General features: G+C 41.0%; 1 protein-coding gene across 2 annotated transcripts in view; it reads right to left on the minus strand.

Annotated features, from left to right (window-relative positions):
• Nucleotides 1-19,937, minus strand: part of cntfr (ciliary neurotrophic factor receptor) — a 272,556-nt gene that overhangs the window by 221,012 nt on the left and 31,607 nt on the right. For both annotated transcript variants that reach the window (XM_071204969.1, XM_034095981.2), the window contains one exon: nt 5,711-5,751. The gene's annotated coding sequence lies outside the window, so the exon portion shown is untranslated. The remainder of the gene's footprint in view (nt 1-5,710; nt 5,752-19,937) is intronic.

The raw sequence follows: 19,937 nt of genomic DNA on the forward strand, positions 1-19,937 counted from the left end.
GCCTTATATTTGTTTTGCAGATTTAGGACTGTATGCTAACGAACCTAACCCAAATCTATTGTCCATTTTTAACCGCCATTCAATGCTGATTTTCTCAACTTTAACTTGCCAGAAGGGGCAGCAGGTGATCAACAACAACAGTGTCAAAGGTATTTCCGACATTCAGCTAGGTTTATAAATAGTCTTAGTCTCTAAGGATCAATCAGATTAGATTTGGTGGGTGGGTAAAGGTTTAATTCTCGTCTCAATGCAGGCACAATAGTACGAAGCCTGACAACCTCAATTGATAACAAGTATTTGGATACAGTGTACGGTTACTGCAACTGGTTGTTATACAGGAGTCATATATTCTGAATGGAACTAAAACATTTATCAAAAGCTCAACTTGTTATCCATTGTTATTGACAAACAACATTGTAGTTAAGATGTTTACATGTCTCCCAATCACGTCATCAGTTAACTAACAAAAGCTACCTATCTTTTTCCAGAAACACGTAGATAGTTAGTGCGATCAAGGGCAGCTGTTTTATGAAATCATTTGATAGGTATTGTGAGGGGTACTAGCCTATTCTCATTGTTTTACAACTTATCTAAAGATCAGTAGCAAGAAACGTGATGCCAAAAAGTCAGAGTAGGAGAAAAAACAATGAAGGTGGAAGGACACACAGGGAGAAAATAGAGATCGGGATAAGTTGGGATAAAATCAAGTGAGACGGAGTGACAAATGTAGCAGCCGAGAGTGAGAGATGGAGAGTGGAGGATTTGTAATAGAGAGATAGAGATAAAGAATGACAAAGAGGAAGAATGACAATGGTGCCAAAGCCTCTTCCGCCCTCCTTGCAAACGTTCCTGAACCCCTTTTTTGCACTCATTTAAATTCCTCTCCATTGTCATTACAATCCAGTCCTAGCCCCCCACCGACTGGCAAATACACATACACACAAACACACACACACACAAACACTCATGGACATTAGAGTGCACATGCATTGACCTCCAGTAGTAACCGGGGCCATCCCAGGGTGCCTGGCTTGCTAATCCCTATCAATGAGCACACATGCAGACCCTCACAATGTTTGCTGGAGAGATAGGCTCAAGTTTCCCCCAGACTGCAGATGTCAATGTGACCCTAGCCGTGCTAACAAGGGGTGTGGAATAGCAAAGCAGCGTGTCACCAAGCATCCAGCGCCTTGTCAGAAACACGAGGCCAGACAGGCCTTGTCAACACGTGTTGTCGATATTGCCCGGCCTTAATTATATTCCTTATCTTGCTATTCCCCGGTCAACAGTGCTTAAGAGCACAGTACATGTCAGCAATTGTATCTTACAGGGCTTTCAGTAGCGTTAGCCTGCACATGTCTTCAGAGCTGTCGAACAGCCGCAACAGGGCTAGACAATAATGTCTTGTCAGCATGATCGGGACACAGCTGGGTTGATACAATTCCATATATTGTCCCTTGTCAGCGTTTTCTAGGTCACAGAGACGGCAACAAGACCTGATCCTGATAGTGCCTTGTCAACGTGCATGGCTATATGTGGACTGTCAACAAAAATGTAAAAAGAGATGGGGTAAAACGACGCCTTTTTTTCTAATATTGTATATTAGAAATAAAATCTGTAATGGCTTTAAAAGTAATAAAAAGCAATGAATTTTTTTAACTTTTATTTTTTCACTTTATAGCTGAAAAACTGTTTAGTTGCAAATTCATAGAAGATGAAACTGAAACATTAAGTATTTTGCATAAAAATCTCAATTTTCAAAGTGGGTTATTTTAACATCCAAGCAAAGTCTTCCTGTGTACGATGATAACTAATTGAGTCTATTAAACTGCTGTGGGGGGAAATTGAAAGGATATTAGATATTGCAAAAATGAACCTTAACTGATTGTTGAAGTAATGAGTGGATGTGGAAGAAGCTCTCAGCCTATTCTGCCCTAATGGATCAATATTACCTCTTAGGTGACACAAACACTGAGGACAACACACACACACACACACACACACACACACACACACACACACACACACACACACACACACACACACACACACACACACACACACACACACACACACACACACACACACACACACACACACACACACACACACACACACACACACACACACACACACACACACACACACACACACACACACACACACTAGATGGGAGAGAGGAGAGAAACTTGAGGCTAAACTGACTGACACAAACAGACACACACAGAGAAGAGGACAAAAACAACTTGTCATATTTGTAAAAACTGAAAGTCAATTTCAAAGTCAATTTGCGCAAACTGCTCTTGCAAAATAAATTAGGCACTGGTAGAGGTGACATTGTGGATAAATCAATGCCGATATGATCTGGTATAACCAAGTGTGTGTGTGTGTGTGTGTGTGTGTGTGTGTGTGTGTGTGTGTGTGTGTGTGTGTGTGTGTGTGTGTGTGTGTGTGTGTGTGTGTGTGTGTGTGTGTGTGTGTGTGTGTGTGTGTGTGTGTGTGTGTGTGTGTGTGTGTGTACTGTGGCTGACTGAGAGCATAAGAGAGTAAGGGAGACTGACTTGAGTGCGGTGTGTATCTGTGTGTGTGGGTGTAAAGGTGATTCTGGCGACAAGGCGACACCAAAGGATCAAACGACACAGTCTCAGATTACTTCTGACCACACACGCACACACACACAAACACACACACACGTCTACTGAGCAATGTGCAAACCAGCATGTCAATGGGACCAATTGCAGAAAGCAGAGAGAGATTATATGTATGTCATCCTTACAGAGCATCTTACAAGTGCACCATTTAAAAGAGGCTTCTTTGAATGCACCGCAGCTTGGTACTGGGGCTAAATATGTGTATTTAGAGTCGTTTCAACTATTCACCATGGCCTCTACCATCCAATAAGTGGTAGAGTAGGCCCTATAGGCTATACAGTAGAAATGTCTCTCTGATTTTCCATCTAGGGATATTATTATTTTTGAGGGCAATAAAAGCCCAATCAATATAAATAAGTGGCAGGCTTTGTTTAGTTATGTTGAGTTCAGAGCTGGAAAACCACTTAGCGTTGTGACAAAGTAAAAAAATAAAATCCAATTTGGGGCTTTTAATTTAACGGTTATTAAGAGATTTAACCAAGTAATGATATCAGTTATGACTTGTTTATACAATGAAAAAAGAAAAGCTGAGCCAAACTGGTCATTAAATGGAAATATTGTATGTATATATATTTATATCACTAATATAACAATATATATGAAATTAAGGGAAAAAAGGCACAGAGTTTAAAGCTAAGCAACACTTCCTGATCAAAACAGGTGAAATGCTCAGAGTGCCATTTTATTCAGAATACATCCGTGGGAGGCAATGGGGGAGGGGGGGAGAACTTGACATTTCAACTTTAAAAAAAAGGTTACGGCCTACATTGTGCTAATATTTTTACCAGACCATTTCCTATTATTTGAATACATTAACATATTACTTTGCATACCTTTGGATCTGACTGATTTTATAGAGACTTTTTGAAGGCTTAACATCGTTGTGTTTCCACACTGATGCTAACAGTTCCAGGGAAATTACGAAAAATAAAATAGGGAGTCAGATGTGAAGTCTGATTTTAATTGCTCGCAGCTGTGAGCCTGTTCTTCTCAACTGCTTACATTGTTCCTCTTGACAACTTAATGCCATAAATAAAAACTATACGACTCTAGTTGGTAGTGCCAAACACGGATGAACTACAGTAGAATACCTGAAGGTCACCTAACCTTCCTTGATGTCCTACATTTAAGAACAACCCTGCTCAAAGCAAACACAAATATTTGAAGTCCTAAAAAGCCATAACATTTATAATTTGTAAAAGGTGAAAAAACAGATGTCCGACAGCTTTAAAATCAAAGTTGAGCTTTTTGCATGGTCCAATGACTTGGTGAAGCACCAACCAATCACACGTTTCTATTCCACCATCCAATTGTCTCTTTCCTGTTCTGTTTCATTCAAACCAATGGAGAAAACATCCTTTTAGACATTAGCCAGTACCCATTGGTATTTAAGGAAATTACGATGCCAATGGGCGACTAAGCAACAGTTCAAAGGCGGCAATCGGCCACGCTTCTTGCTTTTGTCGCTTGAAGTGTGAATGTAGCGTAAAAAACGAAAATACCTAGCCTCCTGGGTCTTCCTTCTTTCCAATGCATTTAATGTGTTGTGGGTTTCCCACTTCTTTGTGTACCATGATTATGGTACATGACATATGTCTTGCTGCGAGCGCAACGTCCTGACGGAGGACAGTTACAATTCTTGAACTTAGACTCGATTACAGTTCTGTTGAAAACACAATTGCGGAGTAATTATAGTGCATTACACCTGGTTGTCAGCGGTAGCCCTGAGGCTTCTGCAGGATGGTGTCCTCGGTTCAAATCCCCAAAGCTGGCATGAGGGGGGGGGGGAGTCTGGCTGTGTGGAAAGCAAATGAGTAATAGCCTCCCCTCCCTCATCGACTGGAGGGAAGCTGCCCTGAAGCAAGACCCTTAACCCCATGATTTCTCCGGTGCAGCTGCTGAGTAAGCAACATTTTAGCATTTGCTGATTCTGGTATGCAAATATCATCCGTCATTAAGGGGTAAAAATAAATCTGTCAGGACCGTCTGCACTTTTTTTTCTTTTCTTTTTTAAAGGAGGCATTAAACCGTAGCTTCAGGAGTTAATAAAAGTGTGTTTACATGCTATGAGTGTTCAAAGCATAACGGCAGGCATGGACTTCCCTGTATGTAACCTAATAGTCCTGAGCTGTCAGCATGAATGCATGGCCGTGGCCTTTGTGGAATCTGTATATCTGTCTACGTGTGTGTCCACTCAGTCTGAGTATTTCTTGTACGTGTGTGTGTGTGTGTGTGTGTGTGTGTGTGTGTGTGTGTGTGTGTGTGTGTGTGTGTGTGTGTGTGTGTGTGTGTGTGTGTGTGTGTGTGTGTGTGTGTGTGTGTGTGTGTGTGTGTGTGTGTGTGTGTGTGTGTGTGTGTGTGTGTGTGTGTGTGTGTGTGTGTGTGTGTGTGTGTGTGTGTGTGTGTCTTGCGCGCTAACATTTCTGAAGTTTCCCTATCTGACCGCCGTGTCACTTGGCATTTCTGGACAGAGGAATGCTATCCGCCTCCACGGAGTCTTTTCAACGCCCACCACCACACACATCACACATCCTACTGCTGACCCACGCATATCACCACGGCAACCAGATACAGCCGAAGACATATTACTGACAGAGAAGCAGAGACCACCTTACTGGTTGAGCAGAGGTTTACAGCAGCTGCTGGAATCGCTTTTTCAAATCATACAATTTCCAGAGATTTTCCAACAGATTTCTTGAAATCATTGCCTAAAAGCAGTTCATTGGGGTCTTCCTCACATATGCCAAACACGTTCACAGTAATTCCGAGGCGCCTTGCACATGTGGCTCCCATTGTTGATTTGATCTCGTACAGAGTGCCGAGTTCTGAAAACATCATCTTCAAAGTGTTTCATGTGATGGTAGAAGACATTTACAAGGCAACGCAGATTCACTGCTTATGCGGTTGAGCAGGAAGAAACAAAAGGACCAGAGCAACCGTTATGTCTATTTATACTGGAAAATGAGTTTCACACAAACCCTGCCTTGTGAACCTTGCTCAGCACAAAATAACAAAACAGTGTAAATGCAATTGGATCCTACATTGTCTCGTCAACTTACCTTGGACAGGACTAAGCGTCAGTACGATGCTCCTCTTCACCCTGTCAAAGAAAAACAAGAGTAAGCCACCGTGTCCACAGATAATGGGCAGAAATTATCATTTGCATTTCAATCTGAGAAATCATTCAACAGTTGGTCGTGAGAAAAGGGGGGATTTAATTGAGCAAAAGTGACTTTTCTTTTGCTTTTTAGACATCTGCGAGGCTGGTTATGACCCCATAAAGGAAGCTAATCTACACTGATATTGAGAATCCTAGAAACCCCTCGAGAGGTTGCCATGCTGATAAGCCCCCATTTAGAAAGCTAATCTAATCCTAGAAACCCCTCTAGATGTATATTCTAATAAAAGTCATGTGAAGAGTTACTACATCAACAAAAGATGTGCAGGAAAACAATTGTATATTTAAATGACATTTCGAAGTGGGAAAAGAAAAAAAGGCGGATTTAGCTTTGACAAATTCACCATTACTCTTGAAAACCCCTCAAGGGTTTGTAAAATGGACTCAGATTGTATTGCAAGCATGTACAATGGAAATACTGTAAAGAGATTTGCTCGTGAAGTTCTCCTCACTCTTGCTTCTCCAGGCTATCAATCTTCCCTGCGATATTTCTTCAATTATTTCTATCATTCCCCTATCTCCATCCCACCTATTTTTTCCTTCCATAATGGTGTCTATTTAATCACGCAAGTTAAATCTCAACATGTGTTCGCCAAAGGCAGTATAGTGCAGCCTTATCTACTCTGTGCATTAGTTTCTCCCCTCCCTCCTCCATCGCTCCTTCTTCCCATCTGGTTTCCATTCTCCCCACCTGCCCATCAGTGTGCAGGCAGAGACAGGTGAGCCTATTACACACTTATCACTCCGTCTACTACACACACACACTTCACGGTAACTTAGCACGCCACGCACATCAGCCAAATCGGCTCTGCTGTAAAACGGCTGTTACCGTAGCCACGTCCTGATGAAGCGGTCTGGTGTCGCAAATAAAAAGGGGCGAAAAACTCCCAACACTGCAGAATGGAAGAGAATGGGTACAACTGAAATTATACTATTTAATACCAAATTGAAATGTCAGGTGTAATTACATCAACCTTTACAATAGGTTAGTGACTTAAAATGCACTGAGAGAGAAAGTGTAATGCTCTATACAGAATTACCTCAAAGTGACCGTATTATATTGGAGGGGGTTTTAAGAAGGAGTTGATCAATATCAGTGGGGCAACATATTCTGGAGATTTTAGCAGAATCCTTTGTGCAACTTCAACTCTACTCTCAGAGAAACAGTGAGTCAGTTATTAAGCTGCATTCAATCATTCGAAATGTGCTAATCTCCACGAGATTGGGCGCAGAGCCTTGTGATGAAAATGCCAGGTATGTTTAGTTTCTATGGTGACCCCCTATGTTGACTTGCACCACTATATACAGCTGTTATCTAATTGGTTGAGTGTCGAAATGTCGGTGACAATTTTGAGCTGTGCGCAACACCGAGGGTACCGCTTCCAATTAATGGGACGCCACCGCTCTCATCATATAATCACAACTGCAGCACAGAGCTGTTCTACCACATCATGTGGGAGCAGCTTTATATCTGTAATATTAATAAAAAAAAGATTCCTTCATGAAAGACTAGTACTGTTAAACAATTGCGTTTGTTATGATTCTGTCTTTTTCTGGAGAAAACATTCATCTTTCAATTATTTGCAAATAAAAGGAAATTGTCTGACTTTTTTAGAAGAGAAAATGATATGCTGGCCGTCTGAAAGGTGTGGTTGAGATCCAATCAGATACTTTATTTAGAACTATGATATTTGCGCGTCCCTCTGGTCTTAAAACTGATTGTTACGGAGGTGATCTCTAGGCCCATAGATCTCGGCCTCCGTTACGGGTTGTATAGCTTCATTGTTGTTGATTGTGTTCACCTGGTGCCCTGTGTTGTCTCTTCCCCCCTCACCTGTGTCTTGTTGGTTGATTAGTCTGTGGGTATTTAGGCTCTGTGTTTCCTGGTAGTGTGTGAGAGATGAGAGTGTGTAAGATTGAGGCTGTGTCATGTACCACAAGGAGTAATAAATTATTGTCTGATAATCACAATCAGTCGCTTAGTAATCCTGTTCTGGCCAAGAAGTGAACTTGCATGAAGTGCAGTAAAAATAGCTTCCAGATATCATGTCTTCTACCACCACGGATCAATCTGATCTTCTGTTACAGCACAGTTTCTTGGTTTTTTATTTGTCGCAGTTTTTATATGTAGAATCAGGGCAGCCCCTCTCATTTCTCTGGAGACATGAGTGGCTGAAAGGCTATTTATTTCCAGAAAACTTGCTTGCTTGGTTGGAGGAGAGAGGAAGTGGGGGAAAATAAGAAGAAACGGTGCTGGTGGGAGAGATTTGCTGATGCTGTTGGCAGCAACGTTGCAGAACGTGCCATCATGTGAAACATCCGTTTTCGGACGCTCCTGCTCTGCCTCTTCATGTTCCTGTTTGTTCCTCCTCTATCTGCCTCTCCCCTTGTTTGCTTGCTCTTTGCTTCATTTTTTCTCTTCGCTTTACTCTCCTTGCCTCTCCAAACACACTCACACCATTTCTCTATCGCTTTCCCAGACCGTGACACCAGCTGTACTTTTCCAATTCAGCAGTTCTCCAACTCTCTAGATGACACCACGCGATGTTTTACCAGCTAAAAACACACATTACGACACTAAACAGAAAAAGCAACAGAAAAAACCTGAAACAAAACCAGAACGAATCAGCAAAAACAAATCCCACTACGCAGTTCCAGAATGGGGGCTTGACAATATTAGCATTAGGAGAATAAAATAAAGATATACCAAGTGAATAGGAAGAGAGTGCTCAATATACAGTGAGGAGGATTACATTAGATGAGATGTGAACCGCTAGAAAAGACTCTGAGATAATTACACACTCGGCGTGCGTCTTTTCAACACCTCCTAACAGCAGATCACCGCCAAATCCGTAGCCGCGGAAAGTAATATTCAATCATAACAGCGCAGCAGGGGTTAGGTGTTCACTTCAGTGGGCAGCAGATCCTTGTAGAATTTTTTAAATCATGGCCCGACATCCTGATTTAGGATACACACAGGGAAAGATGAGACAAAATATTTAATGTTGGAAAACTGCAGTCAGGATGAGAAATTCCTGGCATGGGCCAAAAGTCAGTAAAGTTTAAACTTGTATTGGTGCCCGGTAGAGTTGTTTACAATGCCTCACTGCATATACTGTTTATATTTATCCCCAAACTTTTTAAATATTAGAATCAGAACCAGACACTTTATTCATCCCGATGGGAATTGTTTTCTTCCTGTATGTTCCTGCCTGTGTACTGTGTATAAGCTGCTGCTCATAACCAATTGCCCATTGCGGGATTAATAAAGTTGTTGATTGATTGATTGGGTTTTGTAAGTTTGTGAAAAAAAATAAGGATATTTTGTTTTTTTTAAAAGGATAAATAAAATGTAAAAAATTGAAGAATGTGCAACGAATAACATTATTGAAAATAAAAAATACATATATTTAATGTATATTAATATAAGAAGTTCAAATTAAATGGCAAAACATTTTATTAAACACAAATATACCCTAAACCACTTTTTGCACCTGGTTAGATGCAAAATAAATGTCAGAGTAGTGTCCTATGATAATACCGTTGAATCTAATCTAATGTGTTTTTCAATCATTAAAATGTGTTGCTTTTACTTCTACTAAGCGAGCCAAAGGATGAGCAAATCTGGGTTTATAAAAATGTGACCTTGCAAGAACAAACTAAAAATAAAGATTAAAAGATTACCAAAGTAAAGTCTCAATTGTAAATCAATAATAATACGTTTTATTTCGAGGCGCCTTTCAGGACACCCAAGGTCGCCTTACAGTGCATTTAAAAGTTAAAACAGCTAAAACAAAAACGGAACACAAATTAATCGAACCGACAAGGCAATACAGCAGCATAAAAGCATAAAACAGGCAAGACAAGAGTGTGGGCCAAATTGAGTCGTAGGAGTCACTGAACTTCATATTGCACAAAATCCATTGCAAAATCCAGCCCACAGTCCCCCAATACTCCCCATGTGCTCCGTTTCCCTGCCTGTTCTGTGAAGCCAGGGCTATCATTAGCATGTGAGGGGATCAGGTTAGGAACAACAGGTTGACCTGCCAGTTTACTTTCAAATATTCCCAGCCAAGTGGGAATAAACAATCAAATGAATTAACTACAAGCATCGCAGCACAGCGTGAATCTAATGGAAGAGAGGAAGTCTTACATTAATAATTGATTTAATTTTTTTGGAAAAGTGCAGTTTTGTTTGAACGTGTCTGGAGATAAAAGGGAATATTATGTTGTGTTGCTTGCATCTAAAAGAACAAAGAGGACAGAGAAGAAAGATGCAAAAAGGGAGCAAGGAAAGGTAAGGTAGATCCATGGAAAAGTAAGCAAACGTTTAAAAATGGAAAAGCTTCAAAAACGAGCTCTAAAGACAGCAAATACAGAATATAATCAGTCCCATCTTTGCCACCATTATTTCTTCAAGGGAATAGCTGTCTACTGTGAAATAACATCTGAAAACATCATCTCTAAAAAGGTGCAACAGCAGCTGAACTCCATGTTACCATTAATAAATAATCACCATATTTGGGAAGACAGAGCAATATACAGTAGGGATATTTCAAAAGATAAGCTGGAAAAAATGACTAAAAGCAAATGTAACAGGGAAAACTAAAAACTTGAGGATTTGACGGTAGAGGTTAAGAGAGCATACTGGAGGCAGAGAGAGTTCAGAATATAAGCCTCATAATCTGCTCCATAACTGCCGTCTGACATCACCGCAGCAGTTGCTTTATCTTGGATCCTGTTCTCTCCGTCTGTAATTTGTAATGGGTGGGGGTCTCTGTCATTCTCTAATGTAATGCAAACAGACAGGACAAATGGACAACAGACATGGATGGTTTAGTACAGCCATGAAGAAGGGGAGCGAGTGCAGCCAGCAAATCAGCTTTTAAAAGTGACATTACTTGTTTTATGTACACGGTCCTAAATAATGGGTTGTTTTATGTTTGTGGCCACATTTGCATTACGTGCATTTGAAGCTTACCCATGTGACAACATATGCAATGACTGACCTGGTTCTAAAGGCCTCCTCAGGCGGGGACTGAAAGAAGATCGATGTCACAATTTGCAACATTTTCGTTCATGTTCAAAATCTGCAGTTATAGCTTAGCATATAGACAGAACTTTTGAATCTAAAAAAAATACAATTGAAATACAGTCTTATATGGATTTGCCAGAGTAATGGCTAGAAAAATGCATAACATACAAGTCTTAAATGTAAAATATAATCAAATTCAGTTCCAAACATGTAATTATCCAACTAATTAAATAAGTCTCCATTTAGCTGTATTAACCAACGGTTCTTAATCTTCCTCTTATACAATTGTACATATTAATGTCATTTGATGTATAACCCTGTTAAGTGTTTTTAGGATTGTGTGAAAAGGATTTGTAAAGGAAACCCTTCAATTGCAATGTGTCTTTCTCGTGTTTTCCACACAGACAGAAGCAATAGGATTCGTACATCCTATCCAGAATGACCCTCAGTAAAGGTCAAGACGGGGTCAACGATTTGTCAAGGCCTTGGGCAATCACCTGTCAGTATGACATGATGAAAACACTAAGATACTGTCGTGCACTTTAGAAAAATGATTTCTAGCTGCAAGAATGGGGAAAAAAATATATATATCTCCATAACAGAACGAGAAAAGACATTGCTTTGTTCTACGCTTGACAAAAATGTAATTATAACATTTTATTTGGCAGTCATGTAATGAAAACAACCTTCAATTTCACACCAGTGCAGAGAACACGACTGCAGGCTATTACTTATTATTTATAATTCCCAAAACGCACCTTTGTTCAATACTGAGTGACATTAAAACGGTGAAATGTTGAGCACAAACTGTGTTTAAATAAGATTAAAAAGGCAAAAATTAGAAAATAATATGACAGAAGGAGGTGAGTTTCTGATGTCGGCTCTTAAATCAGAATGTTGGGATGATACAGCGTGATGTCTTTTTTAAATATGAAAGAAAGTCAAAGATGTCACCGTGGGCTTCTATGAACTAGAGTATCCCCGGGAGGAAAAATATGTTGGAAAAAATCTTCCTGAGGATAGCAAAAAACTTTAAATATGCCAAGCCAACTTCATCGCCAACTCGGAAGGAGTTCATTAATGTCAGCACTTGACAGATCAGAAGTAGAATCAGAAAGCTTTTCTTATGCTAAGAAAGTCAGGGGGGAAATATAATTGTCAAGCTGCCGATGCTTGTTACTTGGAAATATTCATGATATATTTCATTTTACCCTGCAACACCATGTTTCTGTCAGAATACTGAACAACGCTGGGCATAGATATGCTCTACTATAAATGAACATACTCTTAATAAAAAATATTTTCATAAAACATTCAAATAAAACTTTTTTTGGTGACGATTAATCCTAACCCTAACCCAATATACTGATACACTAATGAGGTATAGCCATGTTGTTGTGTGGCAGGTCTAAAAGGTGTCTGCTTTGCTGCAAATGAAGTGAAAAAGCAGAAAAAATATTGGAAGCTACAAAGACATAGGGTTTCTTTAAAAGGTATGACACAGAATAGCAAACAGAGAAAAATAATGAACCCTCAAGCCAGAGAGAAGGACAGTGAAAGCCCAGAGGGAAGCTCAGGAGATGCTCACTCCTCTCATCATTGCATGCCTCCAACCTCCGCACCACGATATGTAAATGCAGTGGAAGCGGGCAAGAAAAGAGAGAGGGAAAAATGAGGTAAGGAGGAAGAGAACATGTAAGATGGTGTTTTCCTTGCGGGTAGATTGATAATAACTGTCTGACTTGTTTTGAGATGGGAATGCCAGGGTAGCGAGAGGAAAGGGAGGAGTGATATTAGGTACGAATGAATTTAAAGGGTTTATTTATTAGATGAAAGAGGGAGGGTGGCTGACAGTTTGACAAAGATGGTCATATTTGTTAGGGGATGAAGATAGAGAAGGTACTGGGAAAGAGCCGGAGGGCTAAATGTGAGGTGCGGGAGATGGAGCTAGGTGGGAAAATGAAACCATTTACCAAAGATAGTTTGGCTTGAAATGAAAGTGAATGGGAAGGAGATAGAAGGAGGGTAAAATGTTCATGAGATTGACAAAAAAGTGATATTGGAAAAATGTTAAGAACCAAAACACACACAAACAGGGTGTGAAGAACTATTTAGCATTCTACTGGTAATTAGCCAAACAAAAAGAGTACTAAAGCTAAAGCTACGAACCAAGAAAAACAAATGGAAAGACAATGAGAAGGGAGTTTGGCACAGCCAGCCAACATATTTCACTTTGCTCATTATGGTCTGGCACGTAGCCAGGCATTTGCTTGGGTCAGGGGTATCGGTAATGAGCCTATAAATGTAGGTAATTACATCAGCCTTAATGTCCATTGTGAATTGGGCTGTGGTCCAATAGTTAAAACAATTACGCCCTTTGTCTTTCCTATCCCTTTCTTTGACCCCGATGCAAAACGTCCTGTGTTGCGTAGCTTTTTTTTAATGTCTTAAAACAGAGCTACGTTTGTGTTTCACTTCAAATGTTGTTGCTGCAACGGATTGTTGGACAGCCTTATCTCCTTTCCTTTGGTAAAGGGTGGTATGGTGCTAGAGGAGATAGGAAAGAAAGCGTTAAAGCACATTTCCTTTGCATTTAGAGAATTCGACCAGCTCCTATTGTGGTTGCAACTTGCTTCAGGGCGATTTCACTAAGTTAAGTAAACGTTCCTAAGCAAATCAGCAATAGGTACCACGGCTATGTTTTAATATTATATTAAATCCAAAACAATACCTTATTAACTGATTCGATAATAGATCGGCACCGGCTGGGTTGTTCATAGGTTTTATTTCATATGTTCAAATACAAAACGTTTCATTTCTTCTTAACCATTTGTTATTGATCTGACGTATATGCTCTTTTCCATAACTGTTTGATCTAAATGCATAGTTCTTCTCTGTCTTCCTCTTTAAAGTTGCCAGCCCGGAGATGTAAATCAGCACCCAAATAAAATGATATAAAGTGCTGCTTGGTGTTGTTGTCACCTTTTAAACCACTACCAACCGCTCACCAAGTGGCTCAGTTTGTAGCTGCCTGCCTCAGGGGATTGTCAGGGAATCATTCTGAGACTATATGTGATTTAAGGCAGTATTACAAAGCTAAAGGGAAGGACTGAAGGCTACAATTTGTCGGGCTAGACTGACTAAAGAGTGACCTATACAATAATTGCCAGGTTGATAAAAAAAAGCTGTCATGTTCACTATCTTGGGAATAAATAAACTTGAATAGAGGAAGTGGGAAAGACATTGGGAATTAGTGAGGTGTTGTAGGAAAGTCAGCGATAAGGGGAAAACAAGAAATAGAGATAAATAAAAATGTGTCAGATGTGGGCTAAAAGGGAACCAGCAGGATAGCAAAACTCTGTCAAAGTTGGCCAAAGATGGGAGAGATTGATGGCAAGGCCAAGTGGAAGAATACCAAGAAAGATTTAAAGAGCAAGATGGGGGAAAAGGGAAGGAGGAAAGAGGAGCAAAACTGGCCTAAAATGGGCCAAACTGCCTATCAAAAGGCAGGAGGGAGAAAATCGAGGGATAGACTCGGGGGGAGGGAGGGCAGACACGAAGTGACAGCGAAATGGAATGAAATTGACATGAAAATGAGGGGATGCTTGGGGGAAAGCCAGCAGGCCGTGACACCTGAGGTTCGTGAGGTTCTAGGGTAAGGTTGGCTCAGCACGATAAGATAACTGCCACTTTATCTGTTGCCGTCAGACTGCTAACACACACAAATATACATGAACACACTGACAAACAGACACACACAAACGGTTTCTCTTGGTCAGGGGAAAGCAGAAATGGCCAAGAAAACTATTAGAGATTGGCAGACAGGTGTTTGGCACAGTGATTGGAACCCATTTTGGAGGTGTGTGTGTGTGTGTGTGTGTGTGTGTGTGTGTGTGTGTGTGTGTGTGTGTGTGTGTGTGTGTGTGTGTGTGTGTGTGTGTGTGTGTGTGTGTGTGTGTGTGTGTGTGTGTGTGTGTGTGTGTGTGTGTGTGTGTGTGTGTGTGTGTGTGTGTGTGTGTGTGTGTGTGTGTGTGTGTGTGTGTGTGTGTGTGTGTGTGTGTGTGTGTGTGTGTGTGTGTGTGTGTGTGTGTGTGTGTGTGTGAGACATGGGAACTTTAGTTTATAATTGAAACAGTTTAATATACTGGTATAAGCCCAGCCTGTTGTGGATTTGTTTGCGAGTTAATGTTACATGTGTCCCAGTTGTAATTTTTCAATATTTATGAGACGTCATTATGACATTTCAATAAATGTTTAGTATTGTTTGCTTCTTACTTATTGGATAAAGTCCTAAACAGGTATATTATTCTATATAAGTAATTTAGCCCTGAAGTTCTCAAAATAAGTACTTTTTATGTGTTATGTCTTTAATTCACAAAGGAGGGTCAAAAACCATACTGCTTTCCAGATATGAAATTACCCCCATCATGATAGAAGACTTTGGCCAGCCTCATCATCATTTTATGTAATCAATATTTCAAAAGTGGGAGGCAGGCATGGCTGTAGATGGTAGGTGAAGTATAGACTTCCGAAAATGAGAAATGAAAGGGCAAGAGGCAGAAAGAACAAAAGGGCAAGAACATTGTGAAATAATACAATATAGGAGAAAAAGCTGGCGATAGAGCAAATTGATGCATTATGTACTGTATTTAAAAGAATAAGGACATAAAAAAAACAATTGAAAAAGGCAGAGTTAAACACAAATCTAACAACAAGATTTTCAATGTCTTCCTACCTTTTCAGAATATTATGAACCAAACACTATACCCCCAAAGGGGATCAGTGTCCTTTAGATTCCCTAGTATAAAACAAATCATCATCATGATCCACCATCATTACTTTGACAGGGAGTCAGGGACAGAGATTGGATTTTTATACCCCGCTTGCTTTGACGTGAAGGCTGCGAGAGCCAATCTAACGATTCAACGGTCATCTCTCCAGCCATAAATGTTAATTAACAGCCTCAGCTGCTGGACATTCATTTCCTGCTATGGCCCAAAGGGAGGGCTCATAAAAGAATAGGGTGCACGTGGGCGTGTAACATGTGTGTGTGAGAATAAACCTGTGTATATGTCCTTGTGTGGATTTGAGAGTGAGTGAATGTCTTGTTTGTACGTGCGAGGCATCATGTGTAACAATGTGTGCGCGTCCAAGGACGCGCTGGTGATGAACACACTGTCCCAAAGGCTCTGTCCTTTTCTCATACAGTAATAAGCCGTCAGTGCAAATCATAACTAGCGAGTCACAGCATGACGACATAATAAAGCTTTACAAGGACAAAGTCGGGTTTAAGTCACAGCATGGACACATATAAGAGATGTACTGGTACACTGTGACATCACAAAGGGCAGTTAAGGACGCACAAAGAGTGAGAATGACGCTCTTGAATGACATAACAGCTTTGTGCGGCCAGTGTGTGTTGCAGGGAGGACCCGAAATGTGGCATCGCAAAATGTTTCCATTGTATTTTGAAATATTGCAGAAACAAACCTCTGTAGCAACGTTTATGACACTTAAATGTTTTGTTGCAATTACCAGAAGACAATTGCTAACATAATGCTCTAAACCAGCTGTTTTCAAAGTGTGAGCCGCGCCTCCCCGGGGGGGCGCCAGAGAGCTTCAGGGGAGGCGCAGCGTGAGAACAAAATATGAGAAACAGTGAAATCTAGCCTGTTAACTTCAGCTAACTTTATGCGAGCGGCAACATGGATCGATTTTTTGTGAAGTTACCTAAAGTGAGAGAGGAGACAGCGTCTGGCAGAAAGAATGTGTCACTTGCACACTTTTGACTGTCTGTGGAGACCGAGTTCCCCCACCTCGCCAACAAGGCTGTAAAAGTGCTCATTCCCTTCACTTCCACTTACCTGTGTGAGTGTGGGTTTTCCGTATTGACTTTGATCAAAAGCAAGTACCGGTCAAGGCTGCAGCCAGAGGATGATCTGCGTTTATTCCTGTCTACATTGCATCCCGCATCATCCGCCTGTACGCATCAAAGACGCAGACTCATTGTTCCCCACTAAAGTAGGGGTGAGTCAGTGTAATAAGGAGGCAAAGTTGACGTTCAGTGAGTTGCCGGGAGCATATAAGGATTCATCCACGATGTTGAAAATGTTAAAAATGTTTAAAAAATATGTTTACAACATAGAGATAAAAAGGTTTTAAAAAGTTATTGTTTAATGTTTTAAGGAGGTGACGCTACTCAGCCAATCAAATCGGTGCAGTCAGTGAGTCAGCACGATAGATTCAAACACACACAGACACGAAACAAGAAGAGAGAAACAGTCGGAGTAATTTCAAATGGCGGAAGGTAGACAGCGAAAATAGAGCATTTAATGACATTTTCTCTTACTGGACCTCTTTGAAATGCAATTGAATACCCCTGCATTATAGCAACAACAACAACAATAATAGCAATAATAATTGGGAGGGGGTGTGCGGCTGTTCTTCTGTTCTCTGAGGGGAGGCTCACCTTCCCACACTTAGAAAACCCCTGCTCTAAACAAACTACATCAACACCGCTTAGCTAAAGGTGGCTAATTGTATGAATTACAATTTACTTATTTACCCACGTTAGCAAATATTATGACACAAAGAAACTTGAGACATTCACGAGTGGGGAATTTAGAGATACATTTTATGTCATAAAACAAAAACGTTAAAATCTCTGAAGCTTGTGAAAAAGACAGACCTTATTTTAGTAATCTAACCCAAAACCTGTTTAAAACCCATGATAAATGTGAAGCCAAAATACTAAATGTTCCCTGTTTCTAGCTTTTCAAAAGTGAAGTTGTGCTATTATTTTTTCTTATTTATCTTTTCACACTTTTATAGTCCAATGATTGGTAAACTATTAATGGATAAATTGGAAGAAAAATGGACAAAACATAATTGTTGGTTGCAGTCTAAGGCTGCGGCCACACGAGGACAAAAACGGCTAAACACATAGGATTAACGCAAACGCAAACAAGCTTCCGTCCACACGCAATAGTTATCCGGATAGTGTCTGCCCACACGAGACCGCTCCGTTTAGCTCCAGCCGCTGGAGAAGCTGCAGTACATATGCCGAGCCTGTAGTGGCGCTGTAACTTCCTCCACAAAAGCAGCGAAGAAGCATGGTTGTCATGGTTGCCCTTCTGTTTATTCTCCGCGGTGGGGGCCGAGGGAACCGGGCAGAGTTTTTCGCCAGTCAACGTGTTTTAAAGTTTAAATCTTCCGGACAAAATTATAAAAGTGCCGGTCAAAGGTCTTCTTTGTTATTTATTGAGCTTTAAAACAAATGAATAACGACTCTATATAATATAATAATAAAATACACAGAGCCTCTCTTTTTCCTCCTTCTCTTCGGACAGCGCCAGTGTCTGTCTCATGCAGCAGCTCATCCAGTAATCAGTGACCCGGCCGACAGTAAAAATTAAACATATTTATAACTAGTTTAGGGAGTTTGAGAGGTAATTAAAATAGCTAAGGGTGATGATCTGACTTGAAGTGTTTGTTTTTGCTGCAGCGGGAGGAGCTGCAGGTGAGCAGAGCTGCGTCAGATTAGACTTCACTCGCGTTTAGGTCCATATCGAGAGAAAGATAAATAATCTGAATTCAGGGTGCAGTTTACTTTGACGCGGGGGTGAGCAGCAGAGGTGGGGAGAGGCGGGGCTATTGCCTCATCATTATTGCTGTAGATGTTGCACAAACAACTGTAGCATGGTCAATAGCGTCCGGAGCACGATAGCAACTCTGTGATCCGCCATTGTTGTTGTTGTTGGTGGCGAAACACTTCAGCACTGGCGCGGGGTAAGCGGAGGTGAGCAGAAGAGGTGGAGAGAGGCGGGGCTATTGCGCAATCACTATCAGTGATCTGAAAATGTTCGGATAGGGCGCACACACGGAGCCGTTTGACCCCCCAGAGAGTTGCGTATGCCGTTCTATCCACCTTGGGACCCGTTATCGTTTCCTCAGTCGTTTAGTGCCGTATTCGGTCGTCCTCGTGTGGCCGAACGGTCTATATGACACTAAACAGTAACGCAAACGACCGAATTCGTCCTCGTGTGGCCGCAGCCTAAGTCTGAGTTGTTTTCCCTATTTGGCCAGACTTGTAACATGTTGCTTATAAATTCTCACATAGCGTAAAAGTGTTACTGTTGTATCACAGTTTGCACCTGGCAGAATTGTCATCTCACAAAACACAGAAAAATTAAAGCATTATTTTTGAATGGTTGTACTGCTCGTGTTACCACCTGCTAGGGTAATTTGTATTTGGCCGTATCCTCACTTGTCCTATTGTTTTAAAAATGCATGTGTTGTTCGGTGAAGCTGGCTAATTAATGGTGATGGAAACCAAACAAGGATCCGTGCCAGCGTTCGCCCTGGCTGCGGAAAACAGAGCTAATGGAGACGAGCCATAACTCTCCGTTTCCATCTCACTGTTGACGTGTCCCCCCTTCCTCCCCCCCATCTATCAATCCATTTATCCATCCTGCCGCTCCTCTCTCTCCTCTTATCTATATAAGTGTATTGTAGGACACCACCATCCCAAGGCGCGGTGTAGTATTCTGATCATGAAGATGTTTTACAGGCTTCAGGCTACACCACCAACCCCCTACCCCTACCCCCATCTCCATGTTGTAGAGCTCTTCAAGTCTCTTTTCCCCAGACAGATAGGAGAAAAGCCCCCATGTTGGAGTTACGGTTCACTAGTTTCCAATTATGTGTTCACCGTAGGAGCCTGGTCAGAATATTTCATATAGACTCATGAGAGAGAGATAGAAGAGACAGGTGGGAATAAAGGGAGGAGAGGAACAACAGAGAGGCAACATAAAGACAGAGATATAAATAGAGAGGGGGTGTAGCTCACAGTATTTATAGATGCACTTTATGTATTATTGTCAAGGAATTACATTAGACAATAGTTTTATTTATGTATGAAATTGTTTTCCACTAAGTTATTCCTACAAGAATTCTCGGAGTGTAGGATTTTCCGGAGGTAACGATATATAAGATGGACATGGTTGCTAAACAGGATGTAGAACGAGCCAACAAGCTATCAACATGACCTTTCTTGTCATGCACTGATCCATGT

This window comes from Pseudochaenichthys georgianus, chromosome 12, assembly GCF_902827115.2.
Source record: "Pseudochaenichthys georgianus chromosome 12, fPseGeo1.2, whole genome shotgun sequence".
NCBI lineage: Eukaryota > Metazoa > Chordata > Actinopteri > Perciformes > Channichthyidae > Pseudochaenichthys > Pseudochaenichthys georgianus.